The 15,741-nt window shown below is 36.4% G+C and overlaps 1 long non-coding RNA gene across 1 annotated transcript; it reads left to right on the forward strand.

Moving 5' to 3' along the window:
* Nucleotides 1–1,614: 1,614 nt before the first annotated feature.
* On the forward strand, nucleotides 1,615–12,349 carry LOC126354578 (uncharacterized). Its single transcript, XR_007565352.1, has 2 exons — nucleotides 1,615–1,932; nucleotides 10,635–12,349. It is a non-coding gene; the product is annotated as an uncharacterized LOC126354578 (long non-coding RNA).
* Nucleotides 12,350–15,741: the final 3,392 nt, after the last annotated feature.

Consider the following 15,741-nt stretch of genomic DNA (forward strand, 5'->3'; position numbering starts at 1 on the left):
AGATATTTTTCTTACCGTTTTCTTTAGTAAGAGCAATGTTTTTACTAGCAGTGCAGTGTACTCGCAGCAACAATCTGTATGTGATGTTGTTGTGGAAAAGTGCATATTGTGACTAAATACTGATTTGCTATCACACATAGAAGATTCCTGAGAAGATAAATTACTCTTGAGAGCTAAGAACACACGTATGCAGTGAGTTCAGTCCACATCGGGTTAGTGTAAATTGTGATGGTTGGGAGATTGACATATCAATATTTGCTATGGGTACGCAGTCATCAAGGCTGCACATTTTCTGGGTTTTATCTTCACTTAATTTCAATTTGTTTATTTTGAAATACTTTTTGGTTGCTTCAAACAAAATATCAGCATCCTTTAGTGCCTCATATAAATTTCTACCTTTAATCATCACTGTTGTATGATCTACAAAGAGCAGTATATGACCCTCACAACTAAAGTCATTGTCAAATATTAAAAAGAACATAGGATCAAGTACGGAGCCCTACGATACACAGTGTTCAAGTGCTATTTCACGAAACGTTGCTCCCTGGATACAAACACTGCTGCCTTTCTCTTAGGTAACATGAAGTCTCAAAAACGACACCCTTTACACCATAAGATTTTAATTTTTCCTACAGTATCTTATGAAAGATCTGATCGAATTTCTTTATTCAATCACAAAAAATTAAAGCCATGTAGATCTTTTCTTCAAATGCTTCAATTATATTTGTTATTACATCAAGCACTGCAGTTAATGTAGACTTCCTTCTTTTAAATCCACGTTGATTATCCAGGAGGGGGTTGTTGTATTCGAAATAACATAACAGTTGGCTGTTCATTATAGTTTCAATCACTTTTGCTAGTATACATGTTAAAGAAATTGGTCTACAGCTAGGTGGACAATCAGGATCACCTTTTTTATAGACTGACACTGTCTTCGCCAGTTTTAAGGAGTCTGGAAAAGTACCAACCTCGAGGCATTGGTTAATAACAGCAACCATGGGTTCAGCAATATCAGATACAGCACAGTGTTGTGAAAGCACGGAAATCTTGAATATGTGCAGCCCGATGAAGGGTACTGAACACAAGCCTTCTCGAATGCGAGTGCAGTCTCAACCACTGTGATGCTTCCTCTGTCCTAGTGCATACCAGTATATGTTTAATATTCTTAATGAATTTGAGATTTCCTCTCTACGTCAGACAGCAGTGGTACTGTTTCCCTCAGAATTGACAGAGCAAGGAATAACATGGTTAATACCGTGTTTTCTTACCGCTGTTATCACATTTACAGAAATATTCGATGTGACGTGGGCCGTGAGAAAATTTTAACATGTACACGTTTTACTGGTGGAATAAAAATAAACAAATTTCGTATCCAACAAGATAGGACGACAATATTAAAGTATCTCACATTTAACTGTGATTAACGTTTGGTGATATAGATTTTTTCGCTTTGAGAACATGACAGGTTACTTATAAAAAAAATTGTCGTTTCTTGTTTTTACCGTCCTGGTATTGTAATTGTGAGTGCATTTGCATGCAGGAATACCTGTACATATTGTGAAGTAAACAAATCTTGTAAGCATCTTCCTTGCGTCACCGTCCAATTGCAAGAAGTTATTAAGAAAACAGTCATCTTAAGCCATCATTCTGCGTTCTTAAACAATAAATCACCCTGTATAGAGCTCACTGAAATCAGCGTATTTGAGTAGACTCCTTATCAGAGATTTACACCAGGATTTTAGTTTTCATAGTTGGTATGACATATTGATGAAGTAATGCCGAGTACGTAATGAAGTATGTACCGGTGTGTCATATGGTCATCGTAAAATTTTTGTTATCTTTGTACATTGACAGTTCTATTGCGGAAATTTAGCGAATGTTTTGGAAAATTATGTAACCGCAGTTCACCGCATTTTAAAGCGGCTCTGAAAGGTAAATTATTTTGATTAAAACAGTAAGAATAATTTGATATATGTTAACAACCTATAGAAGAGTGAAATAATTTGTTGCCTGCTAAGTGGTCATGTTGATATTGCAGAAAATGTTCTGACGTTTTAAAAGTGCGTGATTCCAAGTAGCAACTGAAAATTTCTCATGACGCTGCAAGATATAACATTAAGTGTGATGGACGGAACATTAAACATTTTCCCATAAAACATTCCTTTTTCATTTATAATGTTGTCAGAGCGTAATCACATATCGAAGGTGGTTTGGTCAGTTCTTGCAACGTAGGTAATTACAGAAAATAACTCTGATTGGCCCAGCAACTCTTTGTGTTGATGGAGAAGTAATAAAAAAGATAATGGAACGAACATATCATTTGTATATTTAACTTATGTAAAGAATGAATACTTTTGGCTAAAGTGGGCAGGCTGATATTTGAATTCCAATGTAACAGCTGACTAAAAGTTCTTACCTGGCACGCCCTAATCGTTAAGAACTTTCCGTTGAGAGTTACCACCACGATATGTGTTAGTAGTTAGTTATATTTAAGTGATTTCTTTTAACTTAGAAATGACTTTTAAAGTCCTTGAAAACAAATCCTTGTGGTAAACATACGTAAAGGCAAGCAGATGTGTAATGCTAAGGGTACAAATAACTGTAACTCTCTTTAAAATTCATAACTGATGAGATGAATGCCAGGAATTTGAAATATTAGATGCGAACAAATGTTGGCAAATGAGTGGATCATGACAACAAGGGAGGTGGATTGCTTGTACATACTTTCAATTGTGTAACACTTAGACTGCCAAGAGGCTGCCATTGGCGCAGCTGAGGTGCTTGTTGTGGCTCCCACTGGTCACATCAGTCAACATATTGATCAAGTAGAATAGAATTGTGATTGTTACTGAGAAATTGGTTATTGAAATACCTGTGGCAGGTCGCTAAATGGAAATGAAACAGAGTGCAGTAGAAATAATTCTAAACTGTGGAAGAGCTAGTCGCGTATTTTGAAGGATAGTAAAACTAATTTAGTAATGTGTAAGGGAGACTTTGCCAAAATAATTGTGTAGTACTGACTACACTCCGTTGGAGCTATTCTTTTATGTTTTCGGTGGCTGTGAAAGACATCAATGGGGAAAGTAGTGGAAAGATTTTGTTGCATGATTTAGCCATATTATTATTGTTGTTGTTTGTTGTTGTTGTTGTTGTTGTTTGCTCCATGTAAGTGTTCTTGGCAATCAGTTGATTAAACTACTTCGGAAGTAGGAGGAGAGGGAGCTGGTGGAGGATCTGAAGTTCAGGCTAGGTGAAGAGAAATGGTAAAGGGTGGAAGATGAGGTGGGATAGTGTTGCCGCATATACAGATCAGATGTTTGGTGAACAGTTCTGATAAAAGTTGAAGGTAGGTAGTGGGTGAGAAATGTAGGCTTAGGTGACATCAAGATCATTATACCCACCTTGTTGAAGTTTATCCATATGGACTATAGAAAGTAGGCCTTTGATTGTGTAAATCATGGAATTCTTTTAGATAAGCTAAATCATTATGGTTTGAGTGGGGCAGTGCACAAATGGTTTAATTCATACTTAAGTGGAAGAATGCAGAAAGTTGAAATAAGTGGTTCGTGTAATGTTAAAACAGCTGATTCCTCAAACTGGGGTGCTATCAAGCACCGGGTCCCACAGGGTTCGGTCTTAGGTCCTTTACTGTTCTTGATATACATTAATGACTTACCATACCACATTGATGAAGATGCAAAGTTAGTTCTTTTTGCTGATGATACAAGTATAGTAATAACATCCAAAAACCAAGAACTAAGTGATGTAATTGTAAATGATGTTTTTCACAAAATTGTTAAGTGGTTCTCAGCAAACGGACTCTCTTTAAATTTTGATAAAACACAGTATATACAGTTCTGTACAGTAAATGGCACAACTCCAGTAATAAATATAGAATTTGAACAGAAGTCTGTAGCTAAGGTAGAATTTTCAAAATTTTTAGGTGTGTCCATTGATGAGAGGTTAAACTGGAAGCAACACATTGATGGTCTGCTGAAACGTCTGAGTTCAGCTATGTATGCAATAGCATTAGGGTTATTGCAAATTTTGGTGATAAGAATCTCAGTAAATTAGCTTGATATGCCTACTTTCATTCACTGCTTTCGTATGGCATCATACTCTGGGGTGATTCATCATTGAGTAGAAAAGTATTCATTGCACAAAAACGTGTAATCAGAATAATTGCTGGAGCCCACCCAGAGTCATCCTGCAGACATCTATTTAAGGATCTAGGGATCCTCACAGTAACCTCACAGTATATATATTCCCTTATGAAATTTGTTGATAATAATCCAACCCAATTCGAAAGTAATAGCAGTGTGCATACCTATAACACCAGGGGAAAGGATGATCTTCACTATGCAGGGTTAAATCTGACTTTGGCACAGAAAGGGGTAAATTATGCTGCCACAAAAGTCTTTGGGCACCTACCAAACAGCATCAAAAGCCTGACAGATAGTCAACCAACATTTAAAAGTAAATTAAAAGAATTTCTAGATGACAACTCCTTCTACTCATTGGCTGAATTTTTAGATATAAACTAAATAAAAGAGAGAAAAAGAAAAAAAACCAACTTAATCATTAGTGTCATGCAATATTTTGTGTAATGTAATTTCTTGTACAGACATCTTTTGTTAACCTGACACGTTCCACATCATTACGAAGTGTCGTATTCATGATCTATGGAACAAGTATTAATCTAATCTAATCTGGCTTTGTGTTATGGTAAGTTATTAATCTGAGCAAGTGCTCAAATTACTTCAAAACAAATTTTGTATATGAATACTTAATACTTGTTTCTTCTTGTGTAAAAACCTATGTTGCTTGTTCCATTTATATATCTTTTTGTGCAGTAGATATTATGCTTCCATGTCTGAGATATGTTACTGTCCCAATGTGTTTCTTCAGTTCCTAACTAACTCTCCACTGATGGGACATCAAACCCTAATATTCCTTCCTTTATTCTGCTTGGGAGGTGCTGGTCAATAAGAGAACATCGTGTACTGACAAATGCACTGAACTTAATCTTCCCCTCTAACTCCCCCACCACCCTCCCTACTTTTGTGCTAGAAGACATTAGGGTCCTAATTTTCACCAACTGTGGACTACGTTATCGTCTTGTGCATTACTGAGGTTGTCATAATTAAGATACGAGGAAACTGGTTTGCAAGTATGTTTGGGATTTATTCGCTTGTTAACATGCTGTTCCACTAACATGGTTTAAACTTCAGTAGAGATCCTACTATTCCCTGATTATGAAACATTAGTATTTATAATTATGGTTGTTTCACAATTTGCTTAAATCACTTTCTATGTCTGATTTTCTTCTGCTTTTTGTGTATTTTACAGTTCTGTTAAAGGTGATGCATTATTGTAGCATAATTTATATTTTATTTTGCGGTCTGCTAGTGAATGTTTCTAGGTAGTTTCAAACAATATTGCTTATTGAGAAGCTTGTATTTCTGAATGAATCAAGGACATATCATCTTAGTAGTAACATTCAATCTAATAACTGTCTTGTAAATGGAGTTAGATGCTTTAGCCAACAGTATTTGATAACATTTTTCACCTATGCAATAAAATACACAATTTTTGTATCATCTAGGTGGTAAAAATGAATATCTTTTACTATCAAGTCTGTTGTATCAGGCATTGTAAGATGTAAATTAAAAATCTGGAAGTCTTAGTTGTCAGTAGTTTTGTCACATCTGAAGGCATTAAAATCACACATTGAGGATAGAGACATCCTGCAGCTTTCTTCCCCCTTTGATTTATCAGCTTGGAGAAGTTGCTCATTCGTGCTAATGGTAGAAAGTAGATTGTCAAGTTGAAAATGATTTCTCATCATTATTGACAAATAGTTGTTATGCTTATTTATTTATCTATTTGTCTACACACCATTTAGTACAGTAGCAACAGACATATTAGAAACATTATGGAACTAAGATATTTATATAAAACATAAACAATAATGTAGGAAAAGATAGCTATTTACGGTAAACAAGACACGTCAGCTTGCAGACAGGCACAATTAACTCACATATAGGATTTGGCCACAGACTCTGTCAGTAAATACTCTCTCTCTCTCTCTCTCTCTCTCTTTCTCTTTCTGTGTGTGTGTGTGTGTGTGGGTGTGTGCTTTTTGTCAGCCAGTACGACACGGGACTCGAATGACTGAACCACATCCTTCATCAGGGCTGTGATTACCTATCATCATCCCCTGAAATGTGGGACACCCTACCTGATACTTTGGACCCCTCCTAAAGTAGTGTTCTGTCATCCATCCAACCTCTATAACACCCTAGTCCATCCTTCTGCCATTCCCAATCCCATCCCCTTCCCACAAGGATGTGGAAGACCCAGATGCAGAACCTGCCCAATCCACGTACCCAGCATTTCCTATTCCACTCCTGTCACAGGTTTATCCTACCACATCAGGGGCGGGGCCACTTGTGAAAGCAGCCATGTCATTTATCAACTCTGATGCAATCACTGAACAGCTTTTTATATTGATATGTCTACCAACCCGCTGTCCACCAGGATGAATGGCCACCGTCAAACTGTGGCCAAGAGCAAATTAGACCATCCTGTGGCACAACATGCAGCTGAACTTACCACACTTGATTTCAGTGGCTGCTTCACTACCTAAGCCATCTGGACCCTTCCTTTCCACTACAGTCTTTTCTGAAATGTGCAGATGGGAGTTATGCTCACAACAAATTCTCCGCTCCCATAATGATCCCGTTCTCAACCTATGGTAATAAACTTTCCCCACACCCTCCACACTGTTCTGTCATCTCCTTCCCATTCTTGTCCACCACCCTGTTTATTTGTAGCCCTCTACCAACACATCTCCCCCTCTTTCCCCACTCCTATCATTTTTTGTTAGTTTTTTTCCATGTCTCCCTGCCCCACAACCTCCTGATGCTGCACCTGTTGGCAAGCCAGTCCCTGCACATTGCACCAGCCGGTATTCATCTGTCTCCCCACCCGTACACTACTGCCCCTTCCCCTTTCCCACCCTCTCCAGATAGCTGCCTGCATCCCATGTCACGCTGCATTCCAGCCCGAGATGCTGGAGTTAGCTGTTTGTGTGTGTGTGTGTGTGTGTGTGTGTGTGTGTGTGTGTGTGTGTGTGTGTGTGTGTGTGTCTGTGTGTGTGTGTGTGTAAGTAAGTGTCTTTTAATTGTGCCTGGCTGCAATGTTACATGTTTACTGTACGTTAAGTAGCAATCTATATTTTCCTACATTGTTGATATTCCTATGTGGAGTTTCCATCATTTGATAAAACATTTACAGAATAGTATATGTTAAGGTGAGGATAGTCCAGGAAGTTAGCCATGCCCTAATCAAAGTAACCATCACAGCATTCACATTAGTGAGAAGGGGAAACCATGGGAAACAGTCAGGATAGTTAGATGGAGAATAAACCCTGGTCCTCCTGAATGAAATTCCAGTAAATTAAGACTGGAGTAGTGATCTCACTAGGTACACGATTGGAAGGGGAATCACAAAGTACATTGTCTACATTATGAATGCCGCATGCACTGTAAGTACATCAGCGAACAAGAAGTTTTGAAAATACAAACACTACTGAAAAAATGAAGGAAAAGATGACAGAGCATTGCAGAGAAGTACAAAATACACAACGCCAGACTATCTTCCTTGTAAACCTCTAGAAAATCTGAAAGTGGTAAGCATTGGAAAGTTTTTTTTTCATTAGGTTTCTCTTTTATCAGGTGAAGTGAATTTTTCAAAAAGGATATAGAAAGAAAGAAAGAAAGGAACAGCAAGAATTAAGGAAAACAAGCCCTCTTAGAAAACAAGAAAACTTTAAAATGAAAATGGAGAAAGAAAAGCTAAGAAAGCAAAATTGACACTTGGAAAACAAAACAGGAAAGTCCACTGGAAATAGTATCTCACACACTTGAAGTTTAGGAGCCTGTAAGAGTCCTCAGAGCCTGGGGAAGGTTGTAAAAATATAGAATCAGGATTACCTAAGAGACGTACAAAAAAATGATTCTGAAAAAATTACTTAATAATTGCATACCAGAATTACCAAATAAACTATTTTCAGAGCTGACTGTCAGAGAAATTGAACATAACAAGCCCAGCATCACTGAAAAAGCACATGATTTTTTTATTTTTATCTTAAAAATATTTGTATGTGATCAGCAGGAAAGCAAGAGGTGAAATCTGTAAAGAACTTAAACAGTAAACATGAAGTTCACCACAACAGGTATATGATGCTTGTGCGTAAAGAGGCATATGAAATCTTTAAACAAGACATGGAAATTGTCACAAAGGAAGTATCTCTTTCTACCAACTTTGTCCCAAGTTATGTACTGCCTGTTACAGGTGCTCCACATAATGTGTGTGTTTACAAATATCACTTGCTGGACACTATAAGTAGTTTGTGTGTAAACTTTCACAGTAGAGAAGAGACTTGCTTCCTCTTGTTTCTTGTGACATGGAGAGAGTCCTGTATGTTGGGAGATAATGATACTTGCAACAATGTCTGTGATCTTTAACAGCTTCTGCCTGAATGTGTTGGCAAGAGAGTCTGTGAAATGGATGCAGTGGTAGAAGGAAAATAAGAAGCCTGGTCACCCAAAAGAAAGTAGTACTTTCCATGAAGTGATTTCCAAAATTACAGATCAGGCTCCAGTATTCACAAAACATTTGTTTATAAAAATCACTGAAGCTGCAGAATTTTAGAAGAAATTGGTTTTGCTAGAAACAAAAAAAAGTTGGTATCCTGGGATGAAATACAATCAGCAAATTGCTGTTACAAACAAGTGACCACCTTTACTGCATATTATTGAATTGATATGACAGTGAAACCTATGAAATAAATAGTGACCAATTTGCACGTGACACATATACAATATGTACCTTCTTGCGTTGTATAATACATGAACTAGAAGAAAAACTATCTGAACTATAAACAGTCTTTGTCTTCTCTGATGGGACATCATTTCAAGTTTAAAAATAAATGATCTCATTATGCTATTCAAAAGATGCCTTTGGTGTCCGAAGCCACGGGTCCTTTCTGTTTTTGCAACATTCCATGGAAAAGGAGCAGTTGATGGAATTGGTGGTAATGTTAAAAGAAAGGTCAGAATATGAGTGAGGTCTCTTCTGTCCACATTGTCTTTGAGTGTACGAAAGAAGAAATATCTAAGTGGTGGCTGACAGTGTCACATGTGCCCAAAATTCAGTCCAGCCTGTTTTTCATTCCGTGTGACGCAGATCATTCACTGGTCGCAGAAACAAGTACATCTGAAACAGTTAAGTGTAGTGTATAGAAAGAAATGAAATAAAGAGACTAAGAATACGTGAAGTTTACTCTTTGGTTGAGTCAGATGATTTAGAATGTGATACTCCTGATATTTAAAATAGCAGTGACTTTGTCTATGCAAGTTTCTTCAGATATTGCACCTGGTAAATGGGTTGCTGTGCGATACAAAGAAAACCATTATTCTGGTGAAGTGATTAGCATGATTTGTCAAAATAAATTTTGCAAATGGTAGTGACGTGTGTACCAGACCAGTATAAATGGCGTTAGCCTGTAGATTGTATGCAAAGAAAGAGGAGGAATTGAGTTTGATGACATTTAAAGCAAATTTTGTTTTTCTGTTTTTTAATTTAGTCTGTGGACTATTTTTAAGACACTATTTGTTCACTGAAGCTTTAGTTCTGTCACTGCTACCATTTTATGTAGTGTTATCTATCTGTGAGGTGTTGGATATAATTTTGGAGAAATGGTAACAGACATGTCCTGTCTGTCACATTACCTGTCGTGCACATCGTGTAACTTACTTTTTTTCAAAAACTCGAATTTATTAATTGTCCTATATTAACATGTGCTATGTATAATTCGTGGAGTTTGAAGTTCATGTGCAACTTACGTTTAGCTTTATATGTATGTATAAATGAGAGAAATAATGTAATATTCTGCAGTCTGCAACACATAAGGCTCAATTTTGTCCTGTCTGCCACAGATTTATTTTTCTGAATTAATGACAAAAGTAATGTGAATCACTAAAATGGCCATTAATCTTGTTTTCTAACCAATAAAAGCTTGAGCTCCAAAAAGAAATCAAGGATTTAAATAAAAAACAAATTTTTATTTTGATTTGCGTAATTCCAATTATTTCATCAGTCACTCATGGAAAGGCCAATAGATTTATTTTATGACTTTGGGACCTATTTTAATGTTTTACTTCAGCGTGATTTTTCTGCGCTATTTGAATAAAATAAGTGTGTTTCAGTTTCTGTCCTTCAATTGTTTACCTCCATATGTATTGTCTGTTTGCGGTAAAATAACTGGTATGGCACATCTTTTATTGTCTCCAAATAGTGCATAGATACACTTGAAGTGGGAAACACTGCAGTCTTTATTGTGCTTCAGCTACTGACTTTCCAAGCATCAGCAACTTTGTTTGCATCATGTTTCTTGCAAGGTCAATCTATTGCAAATGTAAATAACTTCCATATAATAACATTTATCATATTCTGTGTTCATTTGTTTATTATAAGGTACTATGTCATGCTCTGCTTTGCTTTCCCACTTTTATGTATTGTGACACTGTGATTGAGTCTTTAGCTTGATGTAAGTTTTTGTTTTATAGGTGGGGTGTCTTACTGAGCCACAACAATAAAATTCTTGTAACAGCAACAAAGGATCTCCATACCTGATCTGAGCAAATGGGGGCGTGGTTATCAACATCAATTTTGATGGGTGGTTGGGTGTCAACATCCATTACTATGGGTGGTTGGTACCCCAGCTGGTATTCTGCACCATCATCTCAAGAAGAGAATGAAAAAAACAGGAAAACCTTGGTCCATACACTTGACTGTCCATTATGTTTAGGTAACAGGAAATTTGGAGTAATCAGATGCAAGTATGGTCAAAATAAATGTAAGACATGCAGACCTAATGTTGGTTTGTGTCCGTACTGGAGAGAATCTGTTCGTCAAAGGGTTAAATGTAAAAACATTGAATTTGCGGAAAATAACATGCTTCAGGTACGTAAACCATCCACTGTTGGTCGTAAAGTGCCACAAGGAGAAAGATTGGATCACGAAAAGAATCGTCACTTCAGTATTTACAAATGTGGTTTGGCAGTGTGAAGTTAAATGTGGTATAGTAAAATGAAAAATTTGTAAAAGGGTACCTGCACATGTAACGTGTGGTATTATTTTGACAGAAGCTCAAAAGGTGCACAGTGCATTTTTTTATAGCTGTGATGTACTTGGAACTTGGTATAATTCATGAATGTCCCAAGATTTCCATTATGTTGATAAAATGAGCCACATTCCCAACAGTTTAAAATAATATTAAATATTTTGTGTTATCAGTTTTCACACCGTTATTGGAAGTATTAAGAGCAGCATCATATGAACATTATGCATGTATTCAGCAACCCGTAGTTTACATATTTCTGTTCATACTGATTTCTGATACAAATTTAAATTCTAGAGATATCAAAATTAATTATTAATCCTGTAAATATTTTTGCAATTTCGGAATGAATGGGACCCTGCAAATTGTCTTACCAATATAAGAAATATCTTTCTGATTCTAAGCACATGGTTTATAAGAAATGAAACATGTCTAGCAGGCAAAGTGCAGAGATATTTATTTTAGTTCGTAATGTACTGTCAAAAGGAAGTTCTGTATCACAAACAGAACAACATTTTAAAGTAATGTGACATTTTATTGTGTGTTTCATGTTTGTCTGTAGTGTTGTATAGCATACATAATCTTAGCTTCTGAATTTTTCAGTTTGTACTTAAAAAAATTGATTACTTTATTATTGCTGTGATTGAGTGTTAATGGAAATATGACTTTCATTGAAATGCTCACAGAAAAAAAAGTTTTGTACTTAATTTTTGACTTGCAGCTGGTCACTAATTATAGGCCTTACAGGTACAGAAAAGATTCTTTCCGGCAATGTGATACAATTCTCAGTTATTAAAATTGCAGTGTGTAGTAAATCATGATAGCACAGAATACTAAATCCCATAAATTACAGGGTAACACATTAGAAGCACAATATTGCACCTTACAAAGTCAGCTTCCTATTTGTTGTAAGAACTTTCTATGTGTGTGAGGGGACGGAGTGATTATTTTATGTATAATGTTCTAAATCACTACTTCAGGCAAGCAGTGTGTAGTGTGCAATGTTCCTTGAAAATTGTGAACTGCTATTTATTTTATTAATAAAATGCACAGCCATTGTGGTTTTAATACCCGTTCATGATGGTATGTTCCATTTATAGCAGTTTATGATTGTTGCTTTTTTAGTGATGTAAATATTAAATGACATTATTTTTTATTTTACATTGTATCAGTTATTTTGTAAACTTCTTTTTATATTTACAATTTTAATCAATGTCTGCAAGACAGTGAAACTGAGTCAGAAATAAATCATTTGAACAAACAGACTAAATTACTTATTCAAATGTTGGTAGAGGCAATTGCTGGATGTCTTGTATGTCGCATTCATTAAGAAGTCTACATTTAATGAGGGGCAATGATTGTAGTTACTGTCAATTTCTGGGACCTTTGTTATTGGGCCAGTTAGCATGCAATGTAATAAAAAATAGAGGCTCTTTAAAATGAGACTTTTATGCATTGTTGTAAATCTTAAGAGCATAGAAAAGACACTTGGAACTCTTAAGTAAAGAGTAACATTACAGGAGTAACACTGCAATACTGTAACTCAGATATTAACTCCAAGTTACTAATACTGATACAGAGACAATGAGGCTGGCCATAGTTTAGTGCTAAGATTCGGAAGAGGAGTATGACAGGCCACAGGGTACTTGTGTGAATAAAAGGAAAGTTTAACAAGCAGTTTCTAAAGTTGTAAGTATGCTGATCTAAACTAAAGCAAACACTTCGAACATTGTCCAACCCGGAGGGGGTTTAAAACAGAGAGTATAGATAGGGTGCAGTGATTATTTGTGGTGGTTACAGAACACTGGCCACAGGGCAGTGACATTGTAGTATATGCCAATCTTTTATTTAAGAATTCTGATTGCAAAGGAGAGAAAATTTCACGTAAAGTGCGTGCAATAACAGAAAGATCATTGGGAGCTTCCGGGCAAACTGGATGGTGTCTGCCATAGAAATCAAAAACCACAGTAGCCCCAGTATAGCCTCATGAACAATAATTAGTGAATTGCTGAATGTTGATGTACATTACCACACTGCTGTGGCGAAGGAAAGGAGTTAGTGGAGAGTTGAAAGAAATTATGTTGGAGGTATTCAGTCATTCTTTTAGGTATTATTTATTTGGTGTACATTATCGTCTATTCTGTAATAGTCCACAATGGGCTATATTTTCTTACATTGATTCTACTTCTGCGTTTACAGTATTTTACGTAGTTCCATTATGGTTACAAACTTAAAATTCCCGTGCTTGTAGACATGTCAGTGAATAGGAAATCGCACTTGCCTTTCAGGCCCACACAAGTGAGTATGGTATGCGGATCAATTGGCTACACAGCGAGCTCATCACCAAGAATGTTTAGTTTGAGCGTCCATTTTATAACTTCTATCATCCAGATATACATAGACACATTGAGACCTAATCTTCTGACAGAGTAGCCTGTTCACTTGTACAACAAGGGCAACCCAATGTACTGTAGTGGTGTATGCTAAGTGCTTTTTTTTTATTGTCAAATATTTGGGAGGCATTTGGACAAAACATAATTTCCAATCCTTTTCTGGCAACAACCATTTCCAAGCAATCCCAAAATGTCCAAGCAACTTGGGATACTGTACCTTGGGTACATAATCAACATTTAGATGCCTCTTGACATAAGATTAACTGCTTATGTGGCTTCTCAGGGTGATCACGTTCATACTGAACAGTACCGTATGTGTAGGTATTACCCAATATGAATGCTGTAGATGCTACACTGGGTGCATGTTTATTTATGCATACCAGAAATGAGTTTGCTACATAGTGCTGCTATTAGTCTTTTATAAATGTAAATACTGAACCACAAGTAATCTGTAGATGAAGTCCTGAAATTTGAAGTGAGTAGCGGCACGACTTTGTTACACAGATTTGCCTTTTTTAGGATTTGTTAACTAATGGTAGTGGTAATCTATTTGCATGATAATCTTCAAGAACATGTACTTCACGTAATATAATTTATTGTATTTGTGCTTGCAATTCTCCAGGGGACATGACATTAACATGCACTGCCAATGCTGGTGGAGAAGTTTGCAAACTTGCACAAATCTCAAAATTATGCTGACATTAGCATAGCTACTGGAAAGAAATCCCAAGTAAATTAACCAGACACAAGTTTTCCACAGATGTCATCACTTCTTTGTCTTATTACCCTTTTCTTCTGTGTTGTGTGATAATTGGTTGGTAGCATTGTGGTTAGCAGATATGTATTCCAGCATCCTCCACCATTTCTTTCTAGGTCTTATACCCAACATATTTAATAACTTGGTCCATTTACTTCAACCATGCACAGTGCACCTGTAGTACTGTCTAAAAAGCCTTCATCTCATAGCAATACACTGTCACACAAAAAGTAAGATGACTTTATATTTTTATTAAAAAAATATTTACTTACTCATCAGTATTCATGTTGTCCTCTCCAAAGTAATCTCCCTCAGATACCATACACTTTTGCTGACTCTTCTTCCAATCCTTGAAGCACTTCTCATAAACATTTTTTGGTAAATCCTTAAGTACTTCTAGCGATGCAGTTTTTATTTCGTCAATCGTTAAAAATCTTTGTTCTTTCATACGTCTCTTCAGGTTTGGGGACAGGAAAAAGTCGCAGGGGCCAATAACAGGGAATATGCTGGCTGTGGCATGATTGTCGTCGTGTTTTTGGCCAAAAAATCTCTCGCAGACAATGATGATTGAGCAGGTGCATTGTTGTGATGCAAAAACCATGAATTGTTTCACAATGCCGGACGTTTTTTTGCATATTGCTTCTCGCAAAAGGCGCATAATGTCAAGGTAATACTCCTTATTGACTGTACGATTTTGAGGCAAAAGTTCATGATGCACTATTCCATGGTAAATTGAAAAAAGTGTGCAAAACTTTGACATTTGATTGAACTTGGTGTGCTTTATTTCGGTCTTGGCTCTCTGGAATTCTTCCATTGGGATGATTGGCCTTTGGTCCCAACATTGCAACCATAAACCCATGTTTAATCACGAGTTATGACCCTTCTGAGCAAATCAGGATCATTGACGTCATTCAAGAGCTCCTGAAAGATGCTTGGCCATCAGGTCTTTTAATCAAAGTTGAGAACTTTTGGAACAAAGTTCGCTGACAAAACATTCAAATAAATTTCATGACACAAGCTGACCAACATGCCAGCATTCTCAGAAACTTCTCTCACAGTAATTCGACGATTTTCCAAAACAATTTTCTTCATAGCTTCAACTTTATCACTTGTTGTTCTTGTGCTGGGGCATCCAGAGCGAGGTTAGTCATTGGCATCTTTTCAGCCATCTTGGAAGAGCTTGTACTACTTGCAAACATTTATTTATTTATTTTTTTTCCTCACAGCAGACTCACCATATGCCACTGTCAACATTTCAAGTGTTTTAAAACACTTAATTCCATTTTTCACACAAAATTTGATGCAAATTCTTTGCTCCATTTTTAATAATAATCAAAAATTGTTGAGCACAGTAAAACATGTCTGACCTTTCTGTCAAAAACAAACGAAATATGCTGTACACT

Source organism: Schistocerca gregaria, chromosome 3 (genome assembly GCF_023897955.1).
Source record: "Schistocerca gregaria isolate iqSchGreg1 chromosome 3, iqSchGreg1.2, whole genome shotgun sequence".
Classification (NCBI taxonomy): Eukaryota; Metazoa; Arthropoda; class Insecta; order Orthoptera; family Acrididae; genus Schistocerca; species Schistocerca gregaria.